This window comes from Mytilus californianus, unplaced genomic scaffold (assembly GCF_021869535.1).
Source record: "Mytilus californianus isolate M0D057914Y unplaced genomic scaffold, xbMytCali1.0.p SCAF_2, whole genome shotgun sequence".
NCBI classification, from domain to species: domain Eukaryota; kingdom Metazoa; phylum Mollusca; class Bivalvia; order Mytilida; family Mytilidae; genus Mytilus; species Mytilus californianus.
Window position 1 is genome coordinate 101,323,285 of NW_026262668.1, and position 15,519 is coordinate 101,338,803.

Consider the following 15,519-nt stretch of genomic DNA (forward strand, 5'->3'; position numbering starts at 1 on the left):
ATGCATTCATGTACTTTTGCGTGATTTTGTGGACTTGTCCATACCTTTGTTGTAGCAACGAAACTACTTTCGTAATTTGAGTTTGTAAGTGCAAAGCCATTTACGGTTTGGAAAGCTTCATCGTGTAACAATGACTTCAAGTAATTGAACCTCTGGACGTTACTCAGTGTTGGGTTTGTATGTACGGCTGCTTCATACGAGTCCCAAAAGGACTGCCATTGTAGAATGTCGCCATCGAAAGTTGGTAGATTTAGTTTAGGGAGCTTATTGTACTCGCTAGCAATTGAGGAATATGAGCGAAAATCTGAACGGAAATGTGTATTGTGCTGATTTTCTGTGCTTGAAGGATTATTAGTACTAGGATATGACGGCGGAACGTCGCTTCTAGAGTTTGTAAAGCTTGTGGCATTTGTATTTAGCGTTGATGTTTGTACTGTGATAAATTTAGCTATTTGACGTACTTTTGTTTCTAAATTAAATGAATACTCATCTGAGTCAACAATTTTTGTTTCAATGTCCTCTTGATCCAAATTCTGAATAATGTCTTCATCTAATTTCCTTAACAATTCTTGTTTCCTTTTCAAAGTGTCTAAAATGTTCGAAAGTTCATCGGAATCAACAAGTTCTGTTCCGCTCTCCCGAATTTCGTCGAATTTCTTAAATATTCTTGAAATGGCGCTTCGATGTCCTGCACGTATCGATTTCAGCTTCAAATTCATCCTGGTCGCTTGGCACCAATATCGTTTAGTGGGTAAATCGGGCAACTATAAGGCTAACAATACAACAAAGGCGTCTAGCTTGTATGGATCTCTATTCAAACTCTGATCTCAATACGTCACACTTAGGTGACGTTACAATGAATAGCGGCAGCGAGAACGTTACGTTTATGCGTTACTTCCAACACCCATGTTTACAGGATATTTTACTCAAACATTTATTTACCTTGTTTCTTTCTTTTACTTTTTTAACCCATCTTTCTATCAAACATTTTAACTGATTCATCCTTTCAAGCATATCATTTTCATACTACTTTGAACAGTCATTATCCATCAAAATGTTCAATACAAATTATGCAAATGCCAGTCAAATTCATTTCTGATGAATTGATCAGACAATACCATCACCAGATTTTATCACAAAGTAGTTTACCTAATTGGAGATCAGGGTACTGATATTACTGTGTTGTACTGTTACGGAACCTTAGCTTCTCATAATAATGTTAAATATAGGTCCTCAACTGTCTACCTATATTAAAGTGTTCATAAACCTCAATAATATTGAGTGACTTTTCATTTATCTTGATTAATGATATTATATCTATAAGAATTATTACAATTGATTAATATCAAGACAGCTGTTATATGCACAGATTAATAACAACAGGCCTATTCAATAAATGTTTATTTATTAAGAAAGTAGTAGGTATTCTTTAGTAAAAAAGCTTAAACTGGCCATGAAAATGATGTTTGACAAATAAATTCAATTTGTTTATATAAACACTACAGCACATGCAAGAACCAACACAATCTTTATGCCAGTGTTTTCCTACAATATCAACACCTATCTTATAAATACTTTCATAATTGCATGTGCTCAGTATCCACTACTCATAATTTGACAAACCAAACAATTTTTGCCGTTTTTTTTAAGAAACATTAAATTTATCTTGATGAATATTCATTCAAACTGTAAGACATTACAGTTAACACTTTGTTAACACCAACCAATTATCTTAAAATAAAATGCTCCACTGGACGCAGCTTGATACAAACGAAGAGGACAAACCCTGAACAGTTTGGGCAAGTATGGACACAACATTCAAGCTTGATACAGCACTGAATTTGGATTGTGATTAAATATTTGACACAGCATAGGTTTCTGACACAGAATGAATGTGGTCTAAGAACTTAAAAAATTTTAATTTACCTATTCAAACCATATCATTATTATTTGCTTTTATATATAAATCAGAAATAACCAATTTAAAATGGAAAATTTTAAAGAAAAAAAAGGAAAAAAAAATCCCCCCCAAATTTTTTGAACGCCCTTATGATTCATCACCCCCAAACTCAATCCCAGCCTTCCCTTTGTGAGATGGTACCTTGCAGTACAATTTCAGAGAGATCCATACACTTGAACACAAGTTATTGTCTGGAAACTAGAAAAATGCTTATTTTTGGCCCCTTTTTGGACCCTTATTCCTAAACATTTTGGGCAATTACCCCCAAACTCAATTCCAGCTTTCCCTTTGTGATATGGAACCTTGTAGTATAATTTCAGAAAGATCCATACACTTACACACAAGTTATTGTCATGGAACTAGAAAAATGCTTCTTTTTTGCCCCTTTTTTTGCCCCTAATTCCTAATATTTGGAGGCAATTACCCCCAAAATCAATCCCAGCATTCCCTTTGTGATATAGAACCTTGTGGTAGAATGTCAGAGAGATCCATAAACTAACATACAAGTTATGTCTGGAAGTTACAAAAATGCTTATTTTTGGCCCCTTATTCCTTAACTGTTGGTACCATAACCCCCAAAATCAATCCCAACCTTCCTTTTGTGGTATTGAACCTTATGGTAAAATTTCATAGAAATCCATTTACTTAAACTAAAGTTAGAGTGCTAAAACCAATGTGTCTTCGGACGACGACGACAAAGACGACGACGCCGATGACGATGCCAACGTCATACCACAAACGACTGCAAAATTTTTTTGCGGCCCTATTAAAAAAACTCTATTTTGTTATATCTAAATTTTCCAGACAAATTAAAGACTCTTATAAATGCATCTCCTACTCTTTGGAAAAGGATAACGCAAAATTACAGAAACTTTTTCTGTGGTCACCCTTTTATATGTATTGTTTCTGTGCTGGTAAGCCAGTAAATTCAAAAAATGAAATACAGTAAGATAAATGAAGTCCTGCAGTGATAGCTTTGCTGTTTTTATGACATAATACTACATTCAAAATATTCATTTACATAAATCATTAAATAAAGTGAAATTAGAAATGCAGGTGCATACATGTATAAGTAGTTTTTTTAAATTTCTAAACACTTGTATCTAAGAACGAAAAGAGATGCATAACAGTAGAATATTGATTGATTGAATCATTCCATACATCTACACAATTGTAAAAAAATAGATTCAAATAATAATCTCATAATCAGTAAGACATAAAATAAAGTAAGAATCAAAAATATATATACCTGGAATTACCTGTGACTTTTATCTTGTCGCCTTAACTGTTATGTCAACATTATTTCCTATAAAAAGACAGTTTAAAATACCCTTTATAATACAGATAACACTTCAAATATTTAGCATTGATCTTTAATTAAATAACAATTATGTGAAATTCAAATAGAACAAATTCTCATACTATTTTAAGCTTTAATTTGGCTTGGTCATTTTATTGAAAGTTCACAGATAATAAAATGCTCCGCTGGGCACAGCTTGATACGACCGCAGAGGTCGAACCCTGCACAGTTGGGGCAAGTATGGACACAACATTCAAGCTTGATACAGCACTGAATTTGGATTGTGATTAAATATTTGACACAGCATAGGTTTCTGACACAGAATGAATGTGGTCTAAGAACTTAAAAAATTTTAATTTACCTATTCAAACCATATCATTATTATTTGCTTTTATATATAAATCAGAAATAACCAATTTAAAATGGAAAATTTTAAAGAAAAAAAAAGGAAAAAAAAAATCCCCCCCAAATTTTTTGAACCCCCTTATGATTCATCACCCCCAAACTCAATCCCAGCCTTCCCTTTGTGGTATGGTACCTTGCAGTACAATTTCAGAGAGATCCATACACTTGAACACAAGTTATTGTCTGGAAACTAGAAAAATGCTTATTTTTGGCCCCTTTTTGGACCCTTATTCCTAAATGTTTTGGGCAATTACCCCCAAACTCAATTCCAGCTTTCCCTTTGTGATATGGAACCTTGTAGTACAATTTCAGAAAGATCCATACACTTACACACAAGTAATTGTCATGAAACTAGAAAAATGCTTGTTTTTTGCCCCTTTTTTGGCCCCTAATTCACAAAGTTTGGAGGCAATTACCCCCAAAATCAATCCCAGCATTCCCTTTGTGATATGGAACCTTGTGGTACAATGTCAAAGAGATCCATAAACTAACACACAAGTTATGTCTGGAAACTAGAAAAATGCTTATTTTTGGCCCCTTTTTGGCCCCTAATTCCTTAACTGTTGGTACCATAACCCCCAAAATCAATCCCAACCTTCCTTTTGTGGTATTGAACCTTATGGTAAAATTTCATAGAGATCCATTCACTTAAACTAAAGTTAAGAGTGCGAAAACCAATGTGTCTTCGGAAGACGACGACGACGACGCCAACGTCATACCAATATACGACCACAAAAATTTTTTTTGCGGTCGTATAAAACCTATGTTCCCTGACAGAAGAAACAAATTATTTGGTGCAAATCCAGTTTCCAGAATGTTTACAATAATAAAACATAAAACAGAGAAAAAATAAGAGAATGTGGCAATTAATTTCACTAAGAATAAAATGAAAAAACAGGGTAGCAATGTTTTATATGTGTCATATAACAAATAATTTGTATATCCATCTGTTGCAGTAATATACAGTTGTTGAGTGTGAAGAATAACAGTAGAAAGGCTGAGCATTTTGAGGAATATAGCAAGTTGTCAATGATAACTGATAACAGTTATAGAAAGTTGGCAACAAAAGGTTCCAATAAATGGATAGCAGGGGCTTATAATAATAGCACTTCAAGGAATCCTGGTGTTTGGGAAGCCTTTACCTATAAGAACAGGACATTTTACAATAATTAGGTATTAGGAGACAGATAATTGGTTCAGCAGATAAATAATAATATAGTTATCTTTTTTTCCTGAAAGGCCTGATGAAGATAACCAAAAAGATGTTCTTTAGGTATGGCTTTACATATTTGGGTCTGATGTAGCAGACACTATAACTTTTGGTGTATGTGGTGAGCTTTGCTTTATATATTTGGGTCTGATGTAACAGAGACACTATACACTTTGGTGTATGTGGTGAGCTTTGCTTTATATATTTGGGTCTGATGTAGCAGAGGCACTATAACTTTTGGTTATGTGGTGAGTTTTGCTATATATATTTAGGTCTGATGTAGCAGAGACACTATAAACTTTGGTGTATGTGGTGAGCTTTGCTTTATATATTTGGGTCTGATGTAGCAGAGACACTATAAACTTTTGATGTATGTGGTGAGCTTGGCTTTATATATTTGGGTCTGATGTCGCAGAGACACTATAACCTTTTGGTGTATGTGGTGAGCTTTGCTTTATATATTTGGGCCTGATGTAGCCGAGACACTATAAACTTTTGGTGTATTTGGTGAGCTTTGCTTTATACATTGTTATATAATCATTTTCCTTTTGATGGTCATTGATTATTTAACATAGGTGGTGTGCTTTGCTTCAGATGGTCATTAATTGGCTGAAGTGAGGAGCTTTGATTTAGATGGTCATTAATTGGCTTAAGTGGGAAGCTTTGCTTTATATGGTACATAATGGTGGATATTTGATGTGTGTGGTAGGTTTTGCTTTAAATGATAATGACACGTTAAGTGTATATGGTGAGTATAGATTTTCAATGGCCACTATCTGGATTATGTGGTTGAAATTGCTTTGGATGGCAGTGGTTTGGTGTATGTGGTTGAATAAGTTGAATAAGCCACTAGTCCGATGCCCCAGACTAGTAAAATTGTATTTGGACTAGTATTTGCAAAACTTTGTTTACACACATAAAAAAAATTTCTGAATATCGGTCGTCGGACTAGTAGGTGGAAAAGATTTTGGTGCAGACTGTGGTAGTGCTTGGTGTATGTGGTTAACATTGCTTTGGATGCTAGCGGTTTGGTGTATGTGGTGGGTATTGCTTTAAATGGTAGTGGTTGCTGTATGTGGTGGGTATTGCTTTGGATGTTAGTGGTTTGGTGTATGTGGTGAGTATTGCTTTTTATGGTAGTGGTTTAGTGTATGTGGTTGGGTATTGCTTTGGATGGTAGTGGTTTGGTGTATGTGGTGGGTATTGCTTTGGATGGAATTGCAGGTGGGTAGTAGTTTGGTGTATAAGTTGGGTATTGCTTTGGATGGTAGTGGTTTGGTGTTTGTGGTGGGTATTGCTTTGGATGGTAGTGGTTTGGTGTATGTGGTGGGTATTGCTCGAGATGGTAGTGGTTGGGTATGTAGTGGGTATTGCTTTGGATGGAAGAGATTTGGTTATGTGGTGGGTATTGCTTTGGTGGTAGTGGTTTAGTGAATGTTGTGGGTATTACTTGGGACAATAGTGGTTTAGTGTATGTGGTGGGTATTGCTTTGGAATGTAATGGTTTGGTGTACGTGGTTGGTATAACTTTGGGTGTATGTGGTGGGTATTGCTTTAAATGGTAGTGGTTGCTGTATGTGGTGGGTATTGCTTTGGATGTCAGTAAATTGGTGTATGTGGTGAGTATTGCTTTGGAATGTAATGGTTTGGTGTATGTGTTGGTGTATGTGTTGTGTATTGTTTTAGATGGAAGTGGTTTGGTGTATGTGGTGGGTTATTGCTTTTGATGGTAGTGGTTTGGTGTATGTAGTTGGTATTGCTTTGGATGGAAGTGGTTTGGTGTAAGTGGTTGATATTGCTTTGGATGGTAGTGGTTTGGTGTATGTGGTGGGTTATTGCTTTTGATGGTAGTGGTTTGGTGTATGTAGTTGGTATTGCTTTTGATAGTAGTGGTTTGGTGTATGTGGTGGGTTATTGCTTTGGATAATTGTTGTTTGGTGTATGTTGTGGGTTATTGCTTTGGATAATTGTTGTTTGGTGTATGTTGTGGGTTATTGCTTTGGATGGTAGTGGTTTTGTGTATGTGGTTGGTTATTGCTTTGGATAATTGTTGTTTGGTGTATGTGGTGGGTTATTGCTTTGGATGGTAGTGGTTTGGTGTATGTTGTGGGTTATTGCTTTGGATAATTGTTGTTTGGTGTATGTGGTGGGTTATTGCTTTGGATAATTGTTGTTTGGTGTATGTTGTGGGTTATAGCTTTGGATGGTAGTGGTTTGGTGTATGTGGTGGGTTATTGCTTTGGATGGTAGTGGTTTGGTGTATGTAGTTGGTATAGCTTAGGATGGAAGTGGTTTGGTGTATATTGTGGGTTATTGCTTTGGATGGTAGTGGTTTGGTGTATGTAGTTGGTGTTGCTTTGGATGGAAGTGGTTTGGTGTATGTGGTGGGTTTTTGCTTTGGATGGTAGTGGTTTTATGTATGTGGTGGGTTATTGCTTTGGATGGTAGTGGTTTTGTGTATGTGGTGGGTTATTGCTTTGGATAATTGTTGTTTGGTGTATGTTGTGGGTTATTGCTTTGGATGGAAGTGGTTTGGTGTATGTGGTGGGTTATTGCTTTGGATAATTGTTGTTTGGTGTATGTTGTGGGTTATTGCTTTGGATAATTGTTGTTTGGTGTATGTTGTGGGTTATTGCTTTGGATGGTAGTGGTTTTGTGTATGTGGTGGGTTATTGCTTTGGATAATTGTTGTTTGGTGTATGTTGTGGGTTATTGCTTTGGATAATTGTTGTTTGGTGTATGTGGTGGGTTATTGCTTTGGATGGTAGTGGTTTTGTGTGTGTGGTGGGTTATTGCTTTGGATAATTGTTGTTTGGTGTATGTTGTGGGTTATTGCTTTGGATAATTGTTGTTTGGTGTATGTGGTGGGTTATTGCTTTGGATAATTGTGGTTTGGTGTATGTTGTGGGTTATTGCTTTGGATGGTAGTGGTTTTGTGTATGTGCAGGGTTATTGCTTTGGATAATTGTTGTTTGGTGTATGTGGTGTGTATTGCTTTGGTGTATGTGATGTGTATTGCTTTGGATGGCAGTGGTTTGTTGAACATGTATACGTATGTGCAATTTTTATATAGATAATATACTTCTATTGACAATATAATACTTCAATGGTGCCAAATCATAATCAGGGAATAATTCACTGTCTGTGGAGTGGGTCCTGGGGACATCATTGTCCAAAATGGTAAAAAAAAAAAGAAACTAGCGTATCAAGGTAAAAATATTGACAATTTTAAACCAAAAAGTTAATCTATTTTAATCAAAGGATCAGACACTGATAAAATCATACTTGGTAAAATTTGAATCATTTATTTGGTTAAAATCAATTTAGCAGTCCTTTTTCTTAATGTGTACATATCAGCTGTACTATTAAATGTAATTTGTCAATTTTGTAAATGCTAACTCTTTTCTTTTACTAATCTTTTCATCATATATTTAAATATTTACTTATGTAGTCTTTGTTAAAGATTTTCTCCACTCAAATGTTTATCATAATAAATATGTTATAATCAATCTTTAACTTCATTAATACTTGACAAATTTACAATAAGTTTTAATTGATCATAAACAAATATGGAAAGTTTCCAAACAAATAACATTGAAATATTGGCAATCCTATCACATCTCCTTGTTTCTATAAAGGAAGAGAAATACCCCCTTTTGTGTCTATCTTAAATAGAATATTATAGTTCAAAGGTATGAAAAACTTATAAAAAAATTAACCTTTCAAATTTTATGACAATTTTGAGGATTTTTATTTTATTAATTCAAACCACTGTTAAAGCAAACTTGTGCTTATTAAATAGTCTTACAAATATATTTTCAAATGTTTGCAAAGTTGAAAAAAAAACATTTCTTACAACCCTAAAACTAAATTTTTTTACTCATGGGTTGCATGGTTGTTGCTTTTGATTGTATTACTTTCTTGATAGATGGATAAATTGGCTTATGATCACTTTCTGATATATTATTGATGAATTTATTATATGTGTGTGTTTCATCATTTTTCATCTCTCAGTTACAATGTATGAATGTTAAAATACCGATATTAAAAAAAACATACTTACAAAATTCTCCAGTTTTAAATTCCAATTCACAAAATTAATAAATATTCCTAGCAAACCCTATTTGATTTATACATGTAGTAAGAGATTCACACATATGGCTTTAATAATGTTTGATTTATGGCTTCATCAGTGACCTGGGTTAGGTATTATCACTGACCCTAACAGGTGAAGTGATTATCTAAACATCTTATCTCAATAGCTCCAGGGTAAATATTATTTCACACAATCTTATGTGCATAACTTTACATGTTTATAAACACAATGACTATAATAAACAAAGTCTAGTTAATTGCATTGATTAGATTTCATGCATGGTCAAATATCCATCACATAAACAGTTATTTGACTTTAAATTGATGTGCAAGTCTAATGAGATGATAATGATAGTTGCAGGATATTTGGTGGGACCAGATGAATGCCAATTTTTTTTTTAAAAGAACATATACCAGTTAGTTCCTCAAATTTGTGTTGTACTTCTTTCTTAGTTTATTTTATCTCATCATACATGGTTTTGATATTAATGGATACTCTTCAATTAAATTTGAAGAGGGTTAATTCAGAAATTAAGGTTAAATTATAAGTGACACAAATAACTGTAGAACAAGTCTCTCCCTAGAAAAAGGTTTCCTGCAGATTTTTCTGATATTCTTCTCAAATGATCTAACATTATGACATTCTTCTGGCAACAAGGAAATAATGATAAACTAACCAGACTAACAGTTAGAAAAGTCACAATTATCTTATGTATGAAAATGATATTTTGTTACCTTAAATGAAAAACCTGTTTTTTTTTAATCATGTCAGTCAAACTTGGTACACTTGACATACCAGACTCACAATATAAAAGTAAACATAAGATTAACACTCTCTCCCTAAAGGCTAGCAATAGATAACAGTGATATAAACACATGATAAAGTCTACATCTATAATGGAATTTAGGTCTGAAATGACCATTTGATTTGTTAAAAGATTTTAGCAGCTCTAATTTTAACATAATACATACAACTCATTTAAATAAAATTAAGGTGCAATGAATACAAATCTTTTAATGGAATGTCTAAAAGGAAAATTTTCAAAATTGACCCTGCATTTCTTTAAGATTTAAAAATGAAATTAATATTGACAAATTCTTTCTTTATGATAGAAAAGGTTTTACTTGGATGTAGCCATGCCTTGCCCCCATTAGTGGGCATGGTTATAATACACCCCCACCCCCATCTTCAGTCTTTTTATAGTTTTTTATACCTTCAAATGTTGACTTTTTTGTAAGTTAACTCTGATTTTGTTTAGATTTATTTTATTAAGTATATAGAGCTGTATTTGCCCAAATTCTTTTTGCAAGGAAATAATTTAAACAAATTCAAAGAGAAGTAACTCAATTTCATGTATGCTTCCCCTCCTTGTCCCACCTTTCTAAGTCAGATTTACTGATCAAACAAAAACAGCTGGTCAAGAGTAATAATCACCTACTTAACCTATAATCATTTCCTGCTCAATGTAAAGTAGCAGAAAATAATACACATTTAACTGGTCTGGTAAAAGAATTAAGTGTGCCACTTTACCGATTAAAAAATTGATTAAAACACAACATGTTCCTATCAACAATTTACCACATAATTAATTAGATACAAAATTTATAACCAGTGAAAAAAGGTTGAAATTGAAGTATCTGCATGAACGGCAAAAAGGTTATTACCTTGAATTGTCTTGAGAATTTGAGAGAACCTTGTATAAAAAATAATATATAATAAAATGATGTGTGCATAAAAGGAAATCATAAACATTCATCAAGTATTGATTTCAAAAGAAAATGTAGTGTTGGTGAAATCAGCAGATAAAAATACTGAAGGGCTGTATGATTAGAGAGATAAACATACATAATAAACTAACACCTTGACTATATCAATAGAATAGATATTGTCCATTAATATCAGATTAACCTGATATTGATCATTAATGTCCAGTGATATGGGATTTATGAGTCACTGGACATGGCTCTCTGTTTGACTCATAACTTCACAACAGAAAAACTTAGACCAAATTGACCACAGTAATTTCATGCTTTTCTCTGGCCTAAGACCCCTGCCACCAAAAGTGTCCCAAATTTATATAATTTATATGTTTACAGTAAGTCTAGCATTAGTCTTACAGTGAGCACAGAAGACCAAGTCCTACGATACAAATGACAGTAAGTCTAGCATTAGTCTTACAGTGAGCACAGAAGACCAAGTCCTACGATACAAATGACAGTAAGTCTAGCATTAGTCTTACAGTGAGCACAGAAGACCAAGTCCTACGATACAAATGACAGTAAGTCTAGCATTAGTCTTACAGTGAGCACAGAAGACCAAGTCCTACGATACAAATGACAGTAAGTCTAGAATTAGTCTTACAGTGAGCACAGAAGACCAAGTCCTACGATATAAATGACAGTAAGTCTAGCATTAGTCTTACAGTGAGCACAGAAGATCAAGTCCTACGATACAAATGACAGTAAGTCTAGCATTAGTCTTACAGTGAGCACAGAAGACCAAGTCCTACGATACAAATGCACAAAGTACTTGTCATACTATAAAACACAACTGTCTGAGAGTCAGATAAATATATGTTTACACAAGTAAACAAATGTGTATTATAGTATATCAGTAACACATAATAGTTTAAGTTTGGAGTTGGTTTCCTTGTGGCATATATAGGTTGGTTTTTCAAAAAAAGAGTAGAACATCTGACCATATGTTTGTTTTAAAAACCATATTAGATAAATATACTAACAGAAAAGGGGGGGGGGGGAAATTTAGGGTCATACACTGTGGTATTAGATACAAATTATTGGAAAATAACATATCTGGAAAATTTTATACTATTTTAAAAGATATGTACAGAAAAAATGAAATGTCAGTGAAAGTGGGTAATGTACTAATGCCATCATTCAGCTCGCTAGTTTGGGTAAGGCAAGGGGATGTTCTAAGCCCAAATTTATTTAAGCTTTTCATTAACGATCTGCCTCCAAAATTTGAGTCGAGTCCAGATGCTGTTTATATCAATGGGCGTAGAATTGATTGTCTTATGTACGCTGATGACATTATTATATTATCAAACACTAAACAGGGTCTTCAAAACCGACTTGATAAACTGCACACTTATTGTATTGATTGGTGTCTAGATGTAAACTTGTCCAAAACAAAAGTTTTAATTTTTAACAAGCCTGGAAAATTTTTGAAGGAATCACTTTGTTTAGATAATGAGGCTATAGAATGTGTTAACAGATATAAATATTTAGGGATAGTCTTTACTTCTAGTGGTCTTTTTCAGCAGGGGAAAGAAGAGCTATTCAAAAAGTCCCTAAAGGCAAAATTTAAACTACAAAAATCCATGTCAGCTTGTAATCCAAGTATTGATACTGCAATCCACTTATATGATCACACAATAAAACCAATTTTATTATATTGTAGTGAAATTTGGGGTACATTTAAGTTTAACACTGCTGCTTGCAAGAAAAAAAGTGATTATCTATTTGAATTAATTTACATAAATGATTATTTGGAAAAATCACATTTCAGGTATCTAAAATATATTCTTGGTGTAAATAAAAAAGCCTCAAATTTGGTAGTGTTATCAGAGGTTGCAAGATTTCCTCTATATTTTTCTGTCATTATATCTATGGTAAAATATGTACACAGGCTTAGCAAATTGGATGATGGGTTACTTTAAGATGCTTATGTTTGTAATAAAATTTCAGATGCAGGAAACATTAATTGTTGGTATTCATCTATGAGATATGTCCTTCAATCACTTGATATACAAAATTTGAATACAAAGCTCAATAAATTAATTAAATTTGTAAAATGTAAACTTTGTAACAGTTTTAAAACATTTTGGGTGGTCAAAAGATCTGATACCTTATCACAAGGTAATAGTAAATTAGAAAATTATTTCAACCTCAAGACTGACTTCGTAAAGGAGGCTTATTTATCAATTAAAGATTTTAATATAAGAAGAGCTATATGTAAAATGATTGATTTGATTTTGATTTTTGGTGTTTTAACGCCGCTTTTAAGCACCGCTTTTGGGCTATTTCGTGGCGGCCAGTTTTTATTGGTGGAGGAAGCCGGAGTGCCCGGAGAAAACCACCGACCTTCGATAGGAAAACTGACAATCCTAGTCAATTAAGATTGGGGTCGAGTGCACCCGCATGAGCGGGGTTCGAACTCACAACCTCAGTGTTGACTGGCTAGTGATTACAGTAGTAACTACTTAGACCACTCGGCCACTGAGGGCCCATATGAAAAATGAGAATAAGTGCACATGATCTTAAAATTGAGAAAGATAGATATAGTAAAAAATACATAGAGAGAAGTCAGCTTCTATGTCATCACTGCCTATCACATGGATCAAATTCTATTGAAGATGAGACCCATTTCACAGTAAGTTGTCCTTTATATAACGAACAGAGAAAGTTATTATGGGATAAAGTAAACAGTTTTTGTACTAATTCTAAAGAATTACCCAAGGATAAAAAATATTTCTGGCTGTTAACAAATGAGCAATTACCAACTCTTATGTGCCTAGGCAATTATATTATTAAGTGTTTAGAAATAAGATCCAGGTGGATACAAAATATATAAAATAATATTTAATTATTATGAAATTATTGTTATAGTTATGTAAGACACATGATGTGATAGGCTCTGATCCTGTCCATAATATGATAGTATTATATTAGGATCTAGTTTTTCTTTTTTCCAATCATATTGTGCTTAATATTGTTGTAAAATGATGCCCTTTATGGGTTCTTGATTAGATTAATAAAATTCTTATGAAATGGAGGGGACAGTATTTCAGTGAAACAAGTGCTAATGAAAATATTGTCTCACAAATGATCTCAGATTCTAAAAATGTTTTTTTGTTGTTGTAATATTGTAACATTCCTTACAATTTCAGTTTCTTAAACAACCCAGATTAGAATTTTATTCCACAAAGGTTTGCCTGCTTAGATAAATAAGCAATGCATAGTGAATACCCCAGCACTTGCAATTGGTAAAAAACTAAATTTTCCATGCTATGGAGGATGTTCTTCATATTCCAAATAAACGTAAGGTTGCTTAGTACTTTTGTAAAAGAATACGTGTCCAAATATTTTTCCAGAATATTTATAAAAGTTGGAAGTGCAATCTTTAGAAATTCACATTTTTATTCTTTGAGGTATACATGGTTACTTCATAGTCCAAGGGAAAAGATTAGCAGCAATCCAGAAGCACATGCTTTTAATTTTGGTACTTATGTCAATTTTTCATATTGCGACAGGTAGGGCCCCTAGATAAAAAATGTTAGTCTTTTTCTTTGCATATTTATCAAAAATTTATAAATCAAAAATACTCAAGGAATATACCAAAATTGAAATTTCAAATCATCACAACAGTTGACAAGAAGCCATCCAAGGTATCAATATTTGCTGGTTATCTTCCAACAATTAACTTAATATATTGAAACTCAGTTATTTTTTTTAACTCATATGTCCTTCTCTCCCAGTTAAATTTATTAAAGTAAAGACATTTTATCTTTTTCTGAAGTTAACAAAAGTTTTTAAATTGGTTTATATTTTAAGTTTGTCTCCGATATATATAGAATTGTGATTTGTTGAGCTGTTAATGCAGTTTTATTTTCTAAATCTTACACACACTGAGTCTCAGCTCATGCAGACACACACTTAGTACATAACTATGTATATATGATATTAAGGGATTGGTCATTTTCTCTCATTTGGGGGACCTGGCGAGGAATCATCAGAATTTCTTTTTTTCAAGTCCCCACCTCGAAGAAGGTTAACTAAATTCAAGACCCCCTTCAGAAAACATGAAAACGACTCACATGAAACAATATTGAATGATTGAATTGAAGTTAAATGATGACGCAAGAGATATTTAGGTATGACATCTGAATCAAGTGTTAGACACTTCTGCTGAATATGCCCCCCTCCTATATAAAGATATACGCAGACGTGCAGCTGGTATGGGTCACTTTTTTGGAATGTCCAATATATCAATTTGGTGCAATTTTACGAAGGTAATATAACAATGGCCTGAATGAGTCATAAATGTTCATCTTCTGTTAAGAAGTCCCTAAAAACTATGTTCTCATCATTTTTATCTAATAATATGAATGATCACGTGTTTAACTTCTAAACAAGAGTCATGATAGCTGAAAAATTGAAAAATATATATAAATGGGTTGTGATTTTCCTATGAAATATATGAATGGGTAGGTATTTTAGCATGAATCAATATATGAATGTTGTTTTTTTTTAAAACCCAAGCGGGATGTCTGTTCACAAATTTGTATGTTGATACACCCCCCCCCCGGCCATGTCCTTTCCATTCCACATCCTTAGTGAATGGAGTATTGGATAGAATTGTATGTCATTATATTCCACCTTATATAGAAACTATAAACTAGAACTTTGGTTCAGATCATTTCACTTCTATCAACAAATACTTGAATGAACCTCAACTTAGGCACATGATTTTTTTTAATTAGTTGTTGTTGGCTTTCAACTAGCTTTCCACTTGGTCTTCATCCGACC

The 15,519-nt window shown here is 33.4% G+C and overlaps 1 protein-coding gene across 1 annotated transcript in view; it reads right to left on the reverse strand.

Annotated features, from left to right (window-relative positions):
* Nucleotides 1-3,268, reverse strand: part of LOC127730584 (ras-associated and pleckstrin homology domains-containing protein 1-like) — a 99,338-nt gene extending 96,070 nt beyond the window's left edge. The window contains exon 1 of the mRNA XM_052239038.1: nt 3,210-3,268. The gene's annotated coding sequence lies outside the window, so the exon portion shown is untranslated. The remainder of the gene's footprint in view (nt 1-3,209) is intronic.
* Between the last annotated feature and the right edge of the window lie 12,251 nt (nt 3,269-15,519).